Consider the following 16,529-nt stretch of genomic DNA (forward strand, 5'->3'; position numbering starts at 1 on the left):
ACTATAGTCTGATATGTATTCTGACAGGAGCTGTTCCCTCCACTGTCCCTGGCTCTGGCTCTCTCCTGCAGGTGAGGGGGAGTAGGTTAGGAATCCTCCACTGAAACTATTGGTCTCCTGCACCTGACTCTCCCACAACATGAAGGCCAGACCTTCCTCACACTCAGCTGGAAATGTCAGTTCTATAGGAACAGATTTGCTCCTTGATTTAGAGGATTGCTCCATCTCCCCCTTACCCTGGGTAATACTCTGGGCAAAGGTCTGCAGCTGCAGGGCGTGTCTGGGACAAACAGGATTCCAAACAGTTTGGAAAATGAGGGCTCTGTTTACGGGTGGCTGGCAGCTTCACTGCCTTGTGGCTTGCTTGTCCTGGTGGCATGAGACTCCTGCCATACAAGTCAGGTCTGGGGTGATCAAGTTCCCAGCATCCCTAGTGGACTGTGCCCAGGGCAGAGCTTCCTTCCTGGGAGTGGGGCTGCCAACAATGAGTGAGTCGCACATCTCAGTGGCACCTGCTGGGGCTTGGCCTCAACAGGAAACAGCTTAGGGTCACTGACATCCTGTCACTCTGGGAAAGAGTCCTCTGAACAGGAGCTGGTCACCGGGAACCGTGTGTATTGGCTACAACAGTCTGGAGGGGAGGTTGCAGCCAGGGTCAGTGGCACATCCCTATAGTCCAAGTTACTTGCACTGGAGTTTCTACTTGCTGATCTGGGGTGGGAAAGGAAAAGAACATACCTTAGTTCAATATTCTATGTATTCTTTCTGGTAGTATATTTTCTGCAATAAATGCTTCTTCATGGGATGTCTGCCAACATGGCCATTTGCAGGCACTATAAATACATTATTTGAGTTTTTCTTCAAATTCCAGTTAGTTAACATGCAATGGAATATTACTTTCAGGTGTAAAATATAGTGATTCAACATTGCAATACAGCACCCAGTGTTCGTTATGAGCACTCCCCTTAATCCCCATCAACTACCTCCCCATCCCTCCACCCACCCTCCCCAGGGTAACCATCAGTTTTTCCCCTATAGTTAAGTATCTGTTTCGTGCTGCTTACATGGTTCCATGGGTTAGGCCCACGACTCTTGATCTGGCCTCTTGCCTTGATCTCATCATTCCTGAGATCGAGCCCCACTTTGGTTTTGCACTGACAGCACGACGTTTCCTTGGGATTCTCTTCCCATCTGCCTCTGCCCCACCTCCCATTCTCTCTCTAAATAAATAAGTGAACATTGAAAAAATCGCCTATTTCTTGGTTTGCCTCTTCTCTCTTATTTGTCCCTTTGCCCATTTGTTGTTTCTTAAATTCTACATATGGATGAAATCATATATTTGTCTTTCTCTGACTTATTTCAGTAAATATAATACTCTCTAGGCCCATACCTGTCCTTACAAATAGCTAATGTCATTCCTTTTACGGCTGAGAAATATTCCAGTGTGCGTGGACGGGGTTATGTAGATATACCACGTATTCTATACCCATTCATCAATCAATGCATACTTGGGCTGGGTTGTTTCCATAGTTGGGCTGTTTGTGACAGCTGCTATAAACATAGAGGTACAATTCCCTTCAATTAGTATTTTGGTATCCTTTGGGTAAATACCTAGTAGTGCATTTGTTCTATCGTAATGTAGTTGTATTTTTAGCTTTCTAAGGAACCTCCATGCTGTTTTCCATAGTGGCTGTGCCAGTGTGCATTCCCACCAGCACCTCGAAAAGGATCCTCTTTCTCTGCATCCTTACCAACACCTGTTGTTTCTTGTGCTGTAGAGTTCAGCCTTTCTAACCAGTGTGAGTTCATACTGCATTGTAGTTTGGATTTATATTTCCCTGATGAGGAGTGATGTTGACCATCTTTTCATGTGTTTATTGACAATCTGTAGGTCACATTTGGAAAAATGCTTATTCATGTCTTCTGGCCATTTTTTAATAGGATTATTCAGTTCTGGAGTTGAATTTTATACCATATATAGAAAACCTGAAAGACTCCACCAAAAAAAAAAAACCCGCTAGAACTGGTACAATAAACCTGTAAATTTGTAGCATACAAAATCAACATATAGAAATTTGTTACATTTCTATACACCAATAATGAAGCAGGAGAAAGAGAAATCAAGGAATCAATCCCATTTAAAATTACACCAAAACCATAATATACTAGAAATAAACCTAAGTAAAGAGGTAAAAGGTCTGTACTCTGAAAAGTCTGGGACATTTATGGAAGAAATTGAAGAAAACACAAAGAAATGGAAAAATATTACATGCACATGGATTAAAAGAAAAATCATTGTTAAATGACAATACTATCCAAAGCAATCTAGACATTCAATGGAAATAATTCAATTTCCTGTCAAATAATACCAGCATTTTTCACAGAGCTAGAACAAATAACTCTAAAATTATCATGGAAGCACAAAAGACCCCAAATAACCAAAGATCTTGAAAAAGACAAAAACCTGGAGGCATCACAATTCTGGACATCAAGCTATATTACAATGCTGTAGTCATCAAGACAGGATGATACTGGCAAAAAAAAGACACATAGATTAATGGAAAAGATTAGAAAAACCTGAAATGGACATATCACTATATGATCAACTAATCTTTGACAGAGCAGGAAAGACTATCAAATGGAAAAATCCCTTCAACAACTGGTGTTGGGAAAACTGGACAGCATCGTGAACTTGTAATGAACCTGGATCACTTTCTTACAGTACACACAAAAATAAATACAAATTGAATGAAAAACCTTAATGTGAGACACGAAACCATCAAAATCCTAGAGGAGAACACAGGCACCAACCTCTTTGACCTTGGCCAGAACAAGTTCTTACTAGACGTGTCCCCAGAGGCAAGGGAAACAATAGCAAAAATAAACTATTGGGATCTCATCAAGATAAAAACTTCTGCACAGGAAAGAACAAATTAACAAAACTAAAAGGCAACTGACAAAATGGGAGGGGGAGATATTTGTATGACATCTCAGATAAAGAGTTAGTATCCAAAATCTATAAACAACTTACCAAACTCAACACTCAAAAAACAAATAATCCAGTGAAGAAATGGGCAGAAGACATGAATACATATTTTTCCAAAGAAGACATCCAGATGGCAAAAAGACACGAATAAAGATGCTCAACAACACTCTTCATCAGTGAAATATAAATCAAAACCACAATGAGATACCAACTCACACCTGTCACAATGACTAAAATTAACAATTCAGAAAACACAAAATGTCAGCAAGGACGCAGAGAAAGCGAAACCCTTTCGCACTGTTGATGCTAATGCAAACTGGCGCAGCCACTCTGGAAAACAGTGTGGAGATTCCTCAAAAAATTAAAAACGGAACTATCCTGTCATCAAGCAATTGCATTTATCCAAGGATACCAAAGGTATCCAAAGAATGCCAAAATGCTGATTCGAAGGGGCACGTGCATCCCAATCTTTATGGCAGCCTTATCAACAAAAACCAAATTGTGGAACAGCCCGAATATTCATCAACACATGAATGCATAAAGAAGAGGTGGTAAATATATACAATGCAATCTTACTTAGCCATCAAAAAGAATGACATCTTGCCAATTACAATAATGTGGATGGAACTACAGTGTATTATGCTAAGTGGAACAAGTCAGTCAGAAAAAGTCAAATATCCTATGATTTCACACGTTAGTGGAATAGAAGAAACACAACACATGGAAAGGAAAAATAAAATAAATCAAAACAGAGAGGGAGGAAACCAGAAAACACTCTTAAATACAGAGAATAAAGTGAGGGGAAGTGGGGGAGGTGGGCTAAATGGAATGTGGCCATTAAGGAGGGCACTGGTTGAAATGAGAACTGGGTGTTATATGTATGCGATGGATCCCTAAATTCTACCCCTAAAATCAGTACTACACTGTATGTTAACACTCTTGAATTTACAGTAATATAATACAAGAAAATTATATATACAGAGACACTACCTCAAAATAGCAAGCTTCTGCACAGTGAAGGCAACAATCAACAAAACAAAAAAGCAACATATGGAATAGAAGAATATATCTGTAAATGACATATCCTCAGGGTTAGTTTTCAAAACATATAAGTTTTTTAAAATTGTTTCAAATCATCAGTAGAGAGTGTGTCCATGCAGTTCAGCACACTGTTGTGTGAGAAGCAAAACTCGGGTCTTTCACTTTTATATTGTGGTAAGATCTCACTGAAAATGAGACCCACACTCTTCACAAAATTTTAACCATACATTACAGTATTGTTAATTACAGGGGTAATGTTGTGGAGACCCCTCTAGAACTTAATCATCTTACATAACACAAAATCATAGCCCTTGAGATCTACTCCTCATTGACCCTCCCTGCCAGGCCCTGGAAACTGCCATTTCACTCTCCATTTCATTGTTATCAAAACCCAAATTCAGCTGCCTGTTGCTGGAAAGGTCAATGTTCAAAGTTTTAGTTTTGTGGGAAAGTAATTTGAGCTATATTCAGAAGGCCACACACTGGGGAAAAGGCAAACTCTTGTCCAAATGCCAACTCTGAGGTTTCTCCCTGACCCAGGGGGTTTTAAAGCAGTAGAGGGTACTTAAACAAGGCAGTTCCATGGTCAATACCATCTTTTGATCATGGGCAGACTCCATGGTACAAGCTGCCAAAGTAACCTCAACTTCCCTGCATCTCCAGCTGAAGAGGGAACCAAACTACATGGGAGGAGACTGCCAGAGGCCAGGAAACAACCACCATAAGGGAATAGAGGAGAAAACCCCTGGGGCTCACACATGGTCAGCAGTACTTTCTGTTCTCCCCAGCTGGCATAAGAAAATACTAAAATACAACCTTGTAGTTCACCAATCATCACTCAGAATACTGAGAAATGTTTTCCTCAGTGAACTCAGAGGAACCTTCAAAGCAAACCCAAAAGGACCAAATGGCTTGCAAACTAGTAGCCAAGGAGAATAAGACACATAAAACTACAAGGAGATTTTTTGCATCACCCATAAAGGTAAAACTGACAATGTTTATCTCCACATTACAAGGAAGCAAAAGCAGTGGTCTCTGTAATGAGGAAAAGGCGTCATCCAAAGAAAGTGACCCAGCAGTACCACAGGACATGGAAATGGTAGAGAAGTTCAGGGTGTTATAACTGCATAGCCCATATGCAAGTAGCTGGAGGAAAGATTGAAGGTGTTGACCAGAGCCAGGTGTCTGGGTCCAAATCCCTACCCATGTCCATGTGACCACTCTTGACCATGGCCCACCTGCCCCTCCCACATCCACCCCAGCTGAACTGATGTGCAGGGTACCCAATGCCACACCCTGGGAATGTTGCCGAACTCCACAGGTGGCCCCCAGGTGTAGCGTGCTAGCCACTTGGCACAGCCCTCTGCTCTGTCTGATGGTCTAGACCTGGCTTTGCTGAGCATCCTCCATTTATCCATTTTCACTGGCAGATGTCCCTGAGCAGGGGCATGAGGCTGGCAGAGGGCCAGGTCACCCTGAGGGCGCCCCTCTTGCTGTTTGCACTCTGGGCAGTGCTGGCTCCTGTGCAGGGTTCTCAAGGGCATCCCTCATGGCGCTACATCTCCTCTGAGGTGGTAATTCCCAAGTAGGAGCCGCACCACACCAAAGGCATTCAGATGCCTGGCTGTCTGTCCTATAGCCTGCGTTTTGGGGCAAGAGACATGTTATGCACATGCGGCACAAGAAACTCTTTTGGTCCAGACTCTGCAGGTGATGACTCAGGATGCTCAGGGAGACTTGCAGATGGATTACCCCTTCATGCCTCCAGACTGTTACTACCTCGGCTACCTGGAGGAGTTTCCTTTTTCCATGGTCACAATTGACACAGGCTATGGCAGCCTTGAAGATATCATGAAGTTGGATTAACTTGCCTATGAAATGAGACCGCTCAGTGATTTCCAATGGTTTGAACACTTTGTTTCTCAGAGAGTCGCAGACATCTGTGCAATGGGACCTACGTATAACCTGGGATATAAGGAGGACAGGGGACCCCCTGTTCCTCAAGGAAATGCCAGTGCAGCCCCAAGGATCTCTAGTAAGTTCTGTTCATCCCATCACAGAATTTTCAAAGGAATTTCTCTCAGTTTCAAAACAATGTATAGTGTGTTAACCACGTGGAAAAAGGTGCCCAATTTCTAATAAGGCTAGTTAGCTTAATTGAGTCAATATTTCATGGTATTGATGTAAGTTATTGGTTTCATGGTCATTTATAGTGAGAGACATCAAGCTCACACGGGCAATTATGTGTTGCATCAGAGCCCCTTTTTTTCTCTTCAATAGTATGAGTCAAAGTATTTTCGATTTCTTAAAACACATTCACCCTTAATTGTGATTTGAGATGGGCCCCATGAGGTTCATTGCACTCCAGTTGTATATTCTATATGCCATCCACCAATGGGTTATATGCCATCATTCTGGGTTATTTAGGCTGACATTACTTACTCTTGTCTGTCATAGCAACACATCAGATTGCAAGAAATAGTGGCTTGTGCATTGTCACTGATGAATGTGCTTGCCAAAAAAGGTCCAGCTGCCTTAGGACCCAATTAACTGGTATAATGGAAGCTTTCAGTTCCTTCATTCATATGCAGCACATAATGAATTGTGGAACAGGCAAGTGCATGTTCAACACTGAAATGGTGCATTTAAATAAAAGCCTGACCCACTATCATTATGGAAACTACATAGTGGATCCAGGCAAGCAGTGTGACTGCGGCTCATTCAAGCAGTGCTACAGCAATCTAGGCTGTATGCGTGATTGTACCTTAACCCCTGGGGGCAAATGTAATACAGGCAGATGCTATACAGACTGCACCAACTCCGCTGCTTGGACACTCTGCAGACCAATCCAAAATATACGTGATCTTCCAGAGTCCTGCCATGGGGTGAACTTGGCATACCCTGATGACTTCCATATGCAAGATGGAACCGCGTGCACTGAAGAGGGCTGCTGCTATCATGGAAACTGCACTGACCGCACTATTCACTGCCAAGAAAGCTTTGGCAGAAATTCTGGGAAAGATGAAGATGTCTGCTATACCATAAATCATAAAGGCAGCCAATATAGACACTGCAGACGACCCTGGGGAATTCAACGCTGAACCCCATTCCCACACAGACGTTCCATATGGAAGGCTGCAGTGTAGGAATGTCACACATCTCCCTCAGCTGCAAGAGCATGTTGGATTCCATCTGTCTGAGATCCTGGGTTCTGATGTTTGGGGCTGGATTCACATCGTAGCACAGGAACAACCCAGATTGGTCATGTGAGAACTGGTACTTCCTGTGCTTCTGGAAAGTTCTCTCAGGATACCTATTCCAATGGCAGTGGGGCTCAGCTGAATTATGACTGTATCCCAGAGAAATGCAGTCACAGAGGGATGTGCAACCATAACAGGAACTGCCACTGCCACATAGGCTGGGATCCTCCATGGTGCATGGACAAGGCACTGGTGGGAGCACAGACTGTGGACCCCTCCAAGAAGAATTCAGTCAGTCAGGCAAAGTCATGAATCCATGGTATATCTCAGAGTGGTTTTTGGTCACATTTATGCCCTAATAGCTGCATTCCTCTTTGTTGTTTCTGGAAATGTCAGAACTATAAACACAGAGAAAGTTAAGGAAGAGATTTTTGGAGAAGACAATCCATAATTTAGCCTCCAGACCTCTGAACAACTATAGACAATGCATCTGGTGCATCTTTAAAAATACAGTACTGAGGCAGCACAGCTGACATCCACATTTCCAAGGGTCTGCGGGAGACACAGGGGTCCTCAGGCACATCACAGCTCTGACACCAGGTCTCTCATGGTCACCGACCAGCACTCTGATATAAAACTTGAAAACTGCATGCTTGTGGCTTTTATGTAGTTTTTAAGCCTGTCAGAGCCCAAACTGAGCCTTAGTTTCTGGGAAGAGGACCTGAGTCAGAGCTGTGTCTTGAGCGGAAGTGTCTGGTTCCAGAATTAAGAGAAGTTGACACAAGCTCCTTTATTGGCAACGTCATGAGTTTTCTCCAAAACTACGCTGTTGTGGACTGAAAAGTTCCTCATTCTGCAGGTAATCTGTATTCCCCCAGTCCCATGTGGGCTCAGGATAATGGAGGGCTACCACCCACCCATACTGCTTGTCCACACGGGGGTGTCTGCGGGCTGTGAGGGAAGGGGACTGGCATTAGGTTCCACCTAGCGCAAGCTGTGCCTCTCTGGACAGCAAATTTCCAAATGTGGGAGACTGAGACCATGAGGCTGAAAGGAGCACCCCATAAATCAATCAGAAAGGTAGGCACAAGTGTCTATGGATGACTCTAGCATCCAGAGGGAGACCGGTAACTGTGAATCCCTGCTTTCTTACTCTTGCCTACTTTTCAGTGAGTTTACCTTACATAAGAATCTGCCTAGGGTTCCCACTTTGGTTTTCCAAGCACCTTCTAGAATAACACAGCGGTGAGCCTGTGAAAGTTAGCGAATTCAGCCCCATCCGCTCCCAAGAAATCCTGTACTTGCTACACTTTTTTCTATGTCCTGATCATTGCGAATGTGGGATGGAGGCCTGCCCTTCCCTGGGTCCTTGTGCCCTCTTGTTCTGGGCTCTGTAAGTCATAAATCCTGTGCTTCCATTTCCTTTGTTGGGGGTGTACTGAAACCCCACCTTCAGTCACAAGGGCCCCACACATCTCATGTACCCCAAGCAAGAGCTCAGATGCCTAGAGAGCTGCCTGTCACCCACTGTGACTTGCTGTTGCCACTTCCTTCAGCAGGTCACAGTCTACATGTTCTTAATTCAGTACAGAAGCTGAGGTCCCACAATACATTTATCCCCAAGGATGGGATTGGGAGCCTAGCTGATGCCCCCCTACAATGCCTTAGACCTAAGAATGGCTCACTCATTCCTCACCCTCACATCGCAGCTGCTGTGGGAAGGAGCTGGTGCTTGCTGGTGGTCTGTAGCTTTGATTTGGGCTTATGCCAGGTGTTGCCAGAAACCCTCACCCTAAATTATCAGTGCCATAAAAGGTCAGACTCCCTGCAGAGACCAACAAGCAGGCACCAGTCTGGGGGTACAGGGGTGTGTATTTACTATTCACCTCCAAAGGAGGTAGACACCAAGGACAGTGTTCCTAGATTAGTGTCAAAGAAGACGCCAGCTGCTTGGTCCAGTGTGTTGCGGCCAGCACCGTGGTGTTGTGCTTGATTAGCCAGCCCTAGCTAGTGATGGAGGCAAATCTACAAGGAGCATCATGGCACCCAGGGTGGAGGACTTGGCCAAGGCAAGCTCCCCCTAGTGGCTGCAATCCTCGCTGCTGTCGCCAATGGCTCCCCACTTCTCAGGTGTTGAGTGGGACACCTCAGTGTGGGAGGCCACAGAACACAAGTCTGGGAAGAAATAACTTCTATCCCAGATTTTCCCTGTCACGAGCCACTACAACAACATGTCCAAGGACCAGCGTGAGAGACAGAAATGGTGACAGGCACTATACCATCATGGAAATGCAAGGCTTCCTGGAATCATTTGTCCAAAGGGAGGGAGACAAGGACATTGATTGGCTTTTGTGGTTTCGTCATTGGCTCCGAGCTGTTGCTTACAGCACTTGACATGCTGCAGCTGACTGGATTGGTCCAAGACCGCCAAATTCATCATTCACTGAAAAATTCAAAGTATCCACAGCCTGTTTACAGAGACACCGTAGAGGAGCCTCCAGGCTTTTCATTCTATCAAAAGACCATGACAAGCACGCCAAGGCACAGGGCAGGAGACACAGACAAAAAAAAAGGGGGAAAGGCTCTGAGGAAGACGCTCCCCAAGCCCTCAGAGCCCACAGAGGTAGGAAGAAAGAAGCTCTGATTCCTGGGACTTGGATTTTTATGGCATGGCAGCACATGCCCACTGGGAGAGACCCAATCCACCTCTAAGAAAGAATGGGGACAATTCAAAGAGTGTGGGTGTTTTGTTTTTTGTTTTTGCCTTGTGTCATGAGCCCAAGATCCTTGACCATTTCCAACCTGGAGTAGAGACCCTTGACAACACAATCTAAGGAGTTCTTCATGAAGGACCACTCTGACCTTAAGTCTGTGCCATTACATTCACAGTGGGGGAACAGGACGACATAGGTTCCTGTCCACGTGACAAGAACCTGATCTCAGGACCCACTGTGGAGACTTCTGGCGGAGGAGGGCCCGCGTCCACGCCGACCAGAACTGGTTTCGTCAGGACCCGCTGTGGAGGATTCAAGAGGACTAGGGCCCATGTCCAAACCCAGAAGTACCTGGTCTCCACAGGACCCCCTGCGGAGGATTTGGGAGGACTAAGGCCCAGGTCCACACCGACAAGAACCCGGTTTCATCAGGACCTGTTGTGGAGGATTCGGTAGGACTAGGGCCTGTGTCCATGCTGACAAGAACCGGCTTCATCCGGACCCGCTGTGAGGGATTCGGGAGGACGAAGTCCCAGGTCCAAACCGACAAGAACCCAGTCTCTACAGGACCCGCTGTGGAGTCTTGGGGTGGACTAGGGCCCACGTCCGGACCGACAAGAACCCGGTCTCCTCAGGATCCGTTGTGGAGACTTCGGGTGGACGAGTGTCCACGTCCACACAGACAAGAACCTGGTGTCCTCAGGACCCACTGTGGAGGATTCAGGGGGACGTGGCCCCATGTCCACACTGACAAGAACCCGGTTTCGTCAGGACCCGCTGTGGAGGATTCGGGAGGACCTGGGCCTGCGTCCACACGGACAAGAACCCGGTCCTCTCAGGACCCGCTGTGGAGGATTCGGGAAGACGAGGGCCCGCGTCCAAACCGACAAGAACCCGGATTCGTCAGGACCCTCTGTGGAGACTTCGGGTGGACGAGTGTCCACGTCCACACAGACAAGAACCCGGTGTCCTCAGGACCCACTGTGGAGGATTCATGGGGACGTGGCCCTGTGTCCACACTGACAAGAACCCGGTTTCGTCAGGACCCGCTGTGGAGGATTCGGGAGGACCTGGGCCTGCGTCCACACGGACAAGAACCCGGTGTTTCACGACCCGCTGTGGAGACTTCGGGTGGACGAGTGCCCACGTCCACACGGACAAGAATCGGTCTCCTCAGGTCCCGATGTGGAGGATTCAGAGGGACGTGGCCCCGCGTCCACACGGACAAGAACCCGGTCTCCACAGGACCCGCTGTGGAGACTTCGGGGAAACGAGGGCCCGTGTCCACACCGACAAGAACCCGGTTTCGTCAGGACCCGCTGTGGAGGATTCGGGAGGACCGGGCCTGTGTCCACACGGACAAAAACCCGGTCTACTCAGGACCCGCTGTGGAGGATTCAGGGGCACGTAGCCCCGCGTCCACATGGACAAGAATCGGTCTCCTCAGGTCCCGCTGTGGAGACGTCGGGTGGACGAGCGCCCACGTCCACACAGACAAGAACCCGGTCCTCTCAGGACCCGCTGTGGAGGATTCAGGGGAACGTGGCCCCGCGTCCACACGGACAAGAACCCGGTCTCCTCAGGACCCGCTGAGGAGGATTCAGGGGGACGTGGCCCCGCGTCCACACTGACAAGAACCCGGTCTGGTCAGGACCCGCTGTGGAGGATTCAGGGGGACGTGGCCCCGCGTCCACACGGACAAGAACCCGGTCTCCTCAGGTCCCGCCAAGGGAGGAGCAGGTGAGGAGAAAGCCAGGCCCCAGGAAGAGGAGCTTCCGGAACCTGGAGGCTGAGGGGGGCGGTGTTCCCCAGACCCTGGGGGGAAAGGACCCTGCGCGGCGTCGTGCGCGGTGACACCGTGTCCCCCGCGGGGCTTACCTCACCGGCGCCGGGCGGCGGGGCCGCGCGGCCGTGTTCCTGCTCCGCGCCCACTCGGTTCCCGCCGCTTCCTCATGCGGTTCGCGGTCCAGGAGCGGGGTCGGTCCCCTGGCGGAGCTTGCACTCCCGCCGCTCTGGCCTCGCGGGTCCCTTCAGCCTCCGCGCGGGGCGGGGTGTCCCTCCCGAGTCTGCGACGGCGCCGTGGGGAGTTCGGTGCGACACCCCGGAGCTGCAGGTCGCTCCGGGCAGGACAGACGTGCTCTCGGGGTCGGTTCCTCCGCGGCCAGGAGCACAGAGCCGCTCTCTGCCCCCGTGCGTCTTCCTCCGTTTCTGTCCCCAATGCCCTGTCCTGGCTGGGACAGCAGGGCTGCCACCTCCTTGCTCAGATTTCCTCTGGGGCACGTCGTTCCTTCTGCGGCGGTTGCAAATGGCACAGTCTCTTCCTTTCTCTTTCCGACGGGTCGTCAGGAGCGTGCAGACGTGCACGTGGTGTGTGTGTGCTGATCTCCCATCCTGCGAGTGTCCTCGTTTATCCTTCCGTTGCCCTTGGAAATAACGCCGCCAGTTATGTTACCAGCAAAAGCGGGTTTATTCAGGAGTAGCGGAGAACTGCCATCCGGGCCCAGCAAGCTGTGGCAAAACCGCGGCCGGGTGGGGAGCACACGGAGAGGAACGCTGTTTCCGGGGAAGAGGAAGTTGGGAGGCTGGTTTTGAAGCGAGGTCCGCAGGAGGAAAGCAGGGCTGCAGGGCGAGCAGGCGCCTCCCGGCCCGGCTGCAGGCGCGGTGGGTTTCCTGTAGGGGCCGCAGGGCACAGCTTCCCCTGGTGGGGCCTGAGCCTGGGGCTTCTCTCCGCGGAGGGTTCTAATCTTGGGTCTGTAGCTGTGGGTTGTTCCTGAGACTGACCCTGGGTGGTGGGCTCCGCCTTGCAGCCTCCCCTCCCCGCCTCCCGGGTCCACTTCGGTGAGATGTCCCTTCATTGCTTTTCGCAGTTCTAACAGCTTATTAGTGGCGTCTTGTGGACCATCGGAATTCCAAATCCCACTGCTGCCGCTGCACCCAAGACACGTGGCCACCAATTGAACCCTCCCACGTGCCTCTGGCTCACGTGCTGCCTCCTGCAGGGCCCGTGGCCTCTCCGCCTGGGTGAGCTGGGTCTGGGCGTGGGCCTACGTCACAGCGTTTGACCCCTCTCTTGCTTCTGTCATGTGGGGCTGACACGGTTATTTGGAGGAGTACCTTACTCTGTGACTTCAGACGTGCAGTAAACGTGTCACAGCAGCGCAAATACGCTTTACCTGGACCCTCGTTTCTTTGCCGCGTTTGCCACTTCACATGAGATACTTTGGTGCGTTTTAACCCAAACGAGGACGCACTCCCGAGAAACCACCACAGAACCCCAAATGAGGAAATCCCTGTGTTTCCACATTAGAACCCAGACCACGGGCCCACTTCAAGTGTCCCCACCTGCCCCACTGTGAAATGTCTTTTCCCATTCTGATCTGGTTTCTTTTGGGGGAGTGCTCCTGAGACTTTCCCCTATCTGTGTAACCTGGGGGGATTTAAAGAGCAAGGTGGTTCCTGGGGCGCCTGGGGGCCCCACAGGTCATGATCTCGAAGTTGATGGGTTCGAGCACCTGCTTCTGGCTGTGTGCTAACAACTCAGAGCCTACAGATTGCTTCAGATTCCTAACCCTCCCCCTATCATGACCTTTCTCCGTCTCTCTTTTTCAACAATAAATAATAAACGTTAAAAAAAAAAAAAAAGAGCAAGATGGTTCCTGAGTGGCCGTTTCTGGATGGCTTCTGTCACTCAGGATGTTTTCTGCATTCACCCATGTTGTGACGTGTATCAGTCCTTCATTTTTACATTCTGATTAAATGTACATAACATTTACCACGTAAGTCACTTTAAGCACACAGTTGTCTGGTATTTACTGCATACACACTGTTGTACATCCATCTCCATAAAGTTGTCAAGTTCCCCAAGGGAAACTCTGTAGCTATTAAGCTCTAACTCCCCAGTCCCTTTACCTCTTGGCCCCTACAGCCACATTATATTTGGTGACCCTGAGTTTGACTTCTCTGGACACCTCACATAAGTGGAACCATATGGCATTTTTCCTTCTGTCACTGGCATAGTTCACTCAGCGTAATAATGGCAAGGTTCAATCCATCTTGTAGTGGGTGTCAGAATTCCTGTCCTTTGGAAGGCTGAGCCATATTCCATTGTGTATAGACCACCTTTTGTTTATTTACTCATCTGTCAATAATCACTTGGGATGCTTTCATCTTTTGGCTGTTGTGAAGAAGCTGCTATGAGTACAGGAACATGAATATGTGCCTTGCTTTCAATTTCAGGGTGTATATGTGCACAGGTGGAGTTCTGTGTTCATTTTCTGAAGAACCACTATACTATTCTCTACAGATGCACCATTTTACTTTATTCCCTTATTACAGAATAATATTGTTTTTTTTGTTAATCCATTCACTCACCGATAGCCATTTTCATTCTTTCTACCAATTGACTATTGTGAACAGTGCTGTTATGTATGTTTGTGCACATGCCATTTTTAACAACTATTTTTTTTCAATCCTTTAGGGGTGTATATACATCTAGGAGTAGAATTTTTGAGCCAGATGTTAATTCTATGCTTTTATATTTTGAAGGAAATGCCAAACTATTTTACATATAGTCTCCACCACTTTACACAAGCAAGGTTGAAGGATTCCAATTTCTCAAGAACTTAACTACCATTTGTTATTTTGTAGTTGTATTGATTATAGCAATTTTTTGCATGTACAATTGTATCTACTATGGTTTAAATCTTCATTTCCATAAGGAGAAATGATATTTAACATCTTGTGCTATTCACAATTTGTATGATCTCACTGGGGAAAGGTATATCCAAGTCCTTTGTCCATATTAAAAATTGGGTTGTCTTTTTGTTGATGAGTTGTGGAAACTCTGTATATATTCTGTATAACAGACTCTTACCAGACAAATATTTTCTTCCATTATATGCATTGTCTGTGCACTGTGCAAATATTTTCTTCCATTATATGCATTGTCTTTTCACACTTGGTGTAGCATCTTCTGATGTACAAAGGTTTCTAATGTTGACAAAAACTCAAATTATCTATTTTTTCTTTCCTTGTTTGTGCTTTGGTGTCAACTCTAAGAGCATAGCTAACCCCAATGGTCATGAAGATTTATCTCAATTTCTTTCTTCTAGAGTTTATAATTTTACTTCTTATATTTAAACTGTTGATCCACTTTCAGTTGATGTTTGTATGTGGTATGAGGTATGGACCCAATCTCATTCCACTGCACATAGATATCCAGCTGTCTAGCACCCTTGGTTGAAAAGACCATTGTTTCCTCCATGTCACATTGTCTGCCCTTGTCAGAATTCAGTTGACCATAGAGTAAGGGGCTAATTTCTGGTTCTTGATTAAATCCCACTGATCTGTATGTATATCTTTATTTTTATAATGTTTATTTATTTTTGACAGAGAGAACCCTTGAGGACCTGAGAGAGAGGTGAGACAGGAAACTAATTGTTGTGCAGGACAGGACAACAACAGGACAACCTGTTGTGCAGGTCTATCCAGTGCTTTGGATAGACCTGAGAATGATGCATTTCTTTGACCTGTGGTTACTGAGTTGTCCTGTAACTTGATTATGTTCATCTAAACTCATAGAATCTTATAATAAATATGGTCATTTACCATATTTAAGTTACTTCTGTAAATATCTCATTACCTTGATTATCAGATAAAATTTTCTAGAATTATTTCTATAAATACTTATGCCTTCACACTCTGTATTGTGTTCCTTCTTAGCTGGGTGGTTGTCTGATGACCGTATAGAGTGGATAGATAGGATGGACCAGTTGTGTACGGGGGACAGATTTAGTTCAGTTCATGAAAGTGACAGTTTCTAATGCAAGACTGTGGGGTCAAGGGGCTGAGATGGGGTGCAAAATAATAACATGATGGGAATGAACTCAAGGCAATGGTGGAGAGAATCTGTCAAGTTTTACGTATGCAGCTTTTTCCTCAATGTGAATTATTATGAGGAGACCTTCCAACCTAACAAATTGTTGTTAAATCCACAGGAAATGAATGGAAGAGACCAGAAGGAGTCTGGCAGGTGGTGGATGCAGGGATGGAGCCTGGTGGGCAGAAGCCTGGTGGTTGAGCAAGGGCCTGGAAGGAGCTGTAAATGTTAGGCCAGAGGGACGATGGTCCAGATCCAGGACAGAGGTCTTGTCCCTGAACATCCCAGAGCTCAGGACATCCTGGGAAGGGAGACCCTGGGAACAAATGGGAGTGGAAGCCCAAGCCCTGGAGTGAGGAGGAATCTACAAGGAGGCATGTGCTAACCTATGTGGAAGCTGTAGTTATTCAGAAAATATTGAAGTCATAATTATTTATTCTATATATCTAAAGTTGGTGTCGAAATATTCTTTTCCATATTAAAATATGATTTTTTAAAATTATTGTCAATAGTGGGGAATTTAATTCAAATACTTTCATAATGATATGAATCCTCTATAATGACTTTAATATAACATAAAATTATCTATTATCTATCATCTATCTACCCTCTATCATCTATCACCTATCCACTCATCATCTATCTACTATATATCCCTCTGATCTCTATTTGAAATCTATTCAGCTAACTCAACATTTATCCTCTTGGCA

General features: G+C 46.7%; 2 pseudogenes across 1 annotated transcript in view; both read left to right on the forward strand.

The window, feature by feature from the left end:
- The window catches only part of LOC147579585 (immunoglobulin heavy variable 3-74 pseudogene), a 60,873-nt pseudogene that overhangs the window by 8,500 nt on the left and 35,844 nt on the right, over nt 1–16,529 (forward strand). The window lies entirely within an intron of this gene.
- Nucleotides 5,476–7,297, forward strand: LOC147579586 (disintegrin and metalloproteinase domain-containing protein 29-like; annotated as a pseudogene).

The sequence above is a fragment of the Puma concolor genome, chromosome B3 (assembly GCF_028749965.1).
Source record: "Puma concolor isolate L17-30 chromosome B3, mPumCon1.1.hap2, whole genome shotgun sequence".
NCBI classification, from domain to species: domain Eukaryota; kingdom Metazoa; phylum Chordata; class Mammalia; order Carnivora; family Felidae; genus Puma; species Puma concolor.